Source organism: Lathyrus oleraceus, chromosome 6, assembly GCF_024323335.1.
Source record: "Lathyrus oleraceus cultivar Zhongwan6 chromosome 6, CAAS_Psat_ZW6_1.0, whole genome shotgun sequence".
Lineage (NCBI taxonomy): Eukaryota > Viridiplantae > Streptophyta > Magnoliopsida > Fabales > Fabaceae > Lathyrus > Lathyrus oleraceus.
In genome coordinates this window covers 75,535,608-75,540,363 of record NC_066584.1, presented here as the reverse complement: position 1 = coordinate 75,540,363, position 4,756 = coordinate 75,535,608, and positions in this window count along the sequence as shown.

Below are 4,756 nucleotides of genomic sequence, written 5' to 3'. Positions count from 1 at the left end.
TAAAATAATGCATTAAATTCAAATATGTTTTGTCCAAATCCTAAAATCTCATCAAAACACCAAATAAATGGCCATGAGATTTATCATTGGTCAAACAAGGTCAAAGGACCTTGGAGAAAAAATTTCATAATTTTTGGACATTTAAAAATATTTTTAAACAATTAAAAACAAATGCAAAATCAATTAATTCATGAAAAATATTAATAACGATCCAAAAAATAATTTTAATTCAGAATATGAAAGAAAAAAATATTTGAAATATTTTGGTGGAAGTCCCATATTTTTTGGATCAATATTGAATTTAATATGAATTATTGAAGAAAATGCGATTAAAACAAAATATTAGAAATTCAAAAATATGTGGACCATCAGATCTCCCTCATTAATTGAGGTGACAGATCTGATGATCCAAAACACGCGTTCCACATGTGTCTTAGTCAACCGCGTGGCATAAATGGTAATCAGCATCAACGCTCAAGATTAGAACGTGGCTTGAAGATCCTATGGTTCAGATGCAAGACACATCATCGCCGGAGCCAGAGCTCCGGTCATCTTCCCCGGTGAGCTTCACCGGACTGGTCAAGATGAACCATTACCAAAAAAAAAACAGGGACATGATCTTAAAGAAAAAACATCACTGAGCTCGAATATGACCTATAATTCCCCCAATTCCAAATATATTAAGAGATATATGGAATTGAAAAATGAGGTACATGATCTGAGTTGCTTCGATTTGACCTCAAAGCAACCCAATCTTCTTGCCTACATTGGTAGGACTTCAGACAACCAAAGAATCAATGGAATTGAGCAATAAATTGAGAGAATCGAAGAGTTTAAAATTTCTGCAAATTACCTTCAATGGAGGTCTGAACTTGATGGATCTTGAGCTTGCTTGCACTTGGACTCACTTCAATCACTTACAGGAAGAGAATGGAAAGGTTTAGAAGCAAGGGATTCCTGGAGAATTGAGCTCCAAAACAGTGGAGATTCAAGCCCAAATTCAAATGAATTTATCAGGTTTATCCTATGAGAGTGAAGGGTTTTCAATGGGGGATCAAAGCTGGCGCAATGTGTGTGTTAATTCTGAGCATAAGGGCCTCAATTTATAGATGAATCCATGTGATATTTTCACACTCTCTCCACTTTCCAAAATTGGAAAATGATGATAGAATGGTGCGTGGGCGCGCATAGGCCCATGGAATGATAGCTGAAAGTCCAAATTTGAAGTTCAAATGCTTTGAAGCTTGATTGGATTGCAAGGCACATGTGCATTGTTGCTTGAAGTTGGATCCATGCCAAATGATATCAACCTGTTTAAGCCATGCGCAGCCTATGCATTTCAAGTCCAAAATGAATGAATTTGAGCTCTTTGGAAAGGTGAGATCAAGAGGAACAAGTTTGATGTTGAACACTTTTTCATTTGGAGCTTGGAACTTGGAGAATTTTGAGGTGGAAGTTTGGAAAAATTTGACACATCAAATTTTTTCTAAGTGTCAAGCCATATGTCTCAATATTCCATCTTGCTTAACTTTTTATGGGAGACTCAAATGAGAAAAGTGTCTATATAAATGTTGTATATCTCTCAAATACCTTAAAAATAGTCACCAATTTCATGTCATTTGGATTTAAAATGATAGAGTTATGCATTTTTGAAGTTTGGAAAAATCACTTGATCAATGGTATGGGTCAAAAGTGACCTATAATGTAGCTTCATATCACATGCTCAAAGAAGTTGAATTAGCTCCCACTCCAAACATCAAAGTTGAAGTAGAAAAATTGAATTTGATTTTTCAACTTGTAAATCTTTCATCTCATAAAAATTGAGCAAGTTATGGCCTTGGGAAGTTGACTTTCAAATTAGGGTTTAGACAAAATGACCTATAATGTTTGAACATAGAAAATGATTTTCCAAGCAAAACTAGCTCTAGGTCTAAACATGAAAGTTGTTTGTAATGTCATTTAGAGTAATTTTTCTCTTGGAATAATTTTCATATGATGAAAATTGTAGGAGATAAGGTCTAGGGAGACCCAGCTTTGATTAAATGAATTCATCTGGCCAACCACCATCAACCAACTTGCTAATTTCCAATTCTCTTGACTTTCTTGGCTCATGGTAGATCATATATGCATAAGATGATGAATTTTGAAGTATCCCTTGATAAATTTGATCATTTGGTGAGATAGCTTATTGGAGAAGTTACTCAAGATACCCAGTCAAACTAGGGCTTCCAAGGCAGATCACACTCAAACTCTTGAAGAAAACTTGATCAATATAACATGTAGAGATCATTGGGACTCATATATGATACTCATAACCATTCTTGAATCAATTATTGGTTGTGCTCTTTGTTCATGAGGGTCTCAAAACCCTAGATATGATCAATGAATCAATGAGATCACGACCTTCCTACAAAAAGAGTTAGACAAAAGCAAAGACATATTTTTGGTATTTTAGTTAGTAAAATGATAAACTAGAAGTATGATATAATCACAAAGTGCTTGGTGATCTCTCCCAAAACAAACCCAATGAAAAGGGGTAAGGAGGATGCCAAGGTATGATCCCAATGCTTATGCATATGATGAAATGTATGAGGGATCTTAGGGTCAAAATTGGGGTCTTACAAGTTATAGGCGCGTTTTCTCAGCAGTTCGCATAGACCCAACACAATATTGTGTTTCCCCTCAAGTCTCCAGCAGATTTCAGTTTAACACTGATTCTAGAGCAGTATGTTTGATCCTCTGTAAGGTTGTCTCCCATTTGATATGGTGTTGACCTAAAATTCTCCGCAGAGTTGATGATGTAACCTTTTCCTTTTCCCTAGCTAGGGTTGAACCTTTAAGATGGATAATTCACGTTCATCCTTTACCTCTCTTTCTCCAGTTAATTCCCTCCTGTTGAGATTGGCTGAGATGTTGTATTGATGATTTAGATCGGCGATGTTTGTATCCTTTGTGATCATTTTGTCAGCACAATCATCATATATGTGTATACATATACATATACATATATATCCGTTATTACATTATTGCATTTTGTGATTCATTATTTCTCTGACCTTATGCTATGGTGGTATCCTTCCCCCCGTGCAGTTTCGGTGTGTCTGTCCTGTTTCAATTGTAGAGTGTCAGCCCCTTAAACAGAAAGAATTCAACCTTTCTCATTCCCCACTGAGTTATTTCCCCGTGCATGATTATTATTTCAGCTTCCTCCCTAGTTGATTATCTAGATGGAACCACTCCCCCTGAGTTATATCCTCATTGGGTTGAGTCTTTGATTGATCTTTTCTTTCTAGATCTTGCCTAAATATATGCTTTTGGGTCCTCTGAAAGTCTGTTACCCAGTAACCGATAATATCCTTTTCGATTTGTGAGTACTTTACTTTTGCCCAATACCCGATAAAAGTAATCTATTTCCTCTTTCTCCCCAGCTGATTCGTTTTCACGTTTTCTCCAGAATTCTATCCTTGATATGCTCATCTTAACCGATGACGGATATTTTTTTCCCCTGCTTTGAGTTTATCCTTGATATGTTCATCTTAACCAATGACGAATATTCTCATTTTGGTATTCTACCCAGTAAAGGGTAGTCTTAATCCCTATTTTATTCCTCAGAAGGTTAATCCTTGATATGCTCATCCTAACCGATAATGGGTTTCCTCCTCTTTGCGGTCTTTTGCCCAGTAGCCGGTAGTTGTAAATCCTACTTTCCCTTGCGGAGTCTATCCTTGATATGTTCATCCTAACCAATGACATATACTCTCTTTTCGATATTCTATCCAGTAACTGATAGATATAATTCCTACTCATCCCCTCAGAGTCTATCCTTGATATGTTCATCCTAACTGATGACGGATATTCTCTCTTTTGGTATTCTATCCAGTAACTGATAGATGTAATTCCCACTTTTTCCTTGGTAATCTATCCTTGATATGTTCATCTTAACTGATGACGAATATTCTTCCCTTTGAGTTTATCCTTGATATGTTCACTTTAACTAGTGACAGATATTCTCTTTTTTTGGTCTTTTGCTCAGTATCCGGTAGTTGTATATCCTATTTGGCTTTTCCCCATCTGGTTATTCTTACCCAGTAACTGGTAATGAATACACCTCCTGTTTCCCTCAGCGAGTCATCCTTGATATGTTTACACTAACCGGTAACGGAGGTCCTCTCTGTCAGATTATGTTATCTCCTTACCCAGTAACCGATAATAGATCATATACTTCTGTTACTCCTGTGTTGAATTTTATTCTTCCCGAGTTGAGTTTGGTTTGAGTATCTCATATTTGTTCTGACTGACCTGTTTCCCCTGCAAATTTTTCCTTTATCCCCGTGTGAGTCTTTCCATTGATTTATTTTCATGGAATATCTCGTGTCCCCAGCAGTTTTAAGTCGTAGCCTGGCCTACACACAACTTTTTATTCCCCAAAGTCTCTGTCTTCCCAGTGAGTTGTTCCTTATGAAAAGCATTATGCTCCTGTGGACTTTCGGTCTCTCCGGATTCTTTTCCTTTGTGGTAACATTTTCCCCACAAAGATTATATTTTAACATTTCATATCATATGCATCATGAGGTCTTCTAGGGACCAAAATTTGTTTCTATTGTTGTTATTTAAACCCATTATACTGAGTCGATACAAAGATTTTAACCTTCATCTCCTCAGCTAGAATGTCCTTAAAAGGGGAAACTATAAGACCCCAATTTTGACCCTAAGATCCCTCATGCTATCTCATCATATGCATTAGCATTGAGATCAC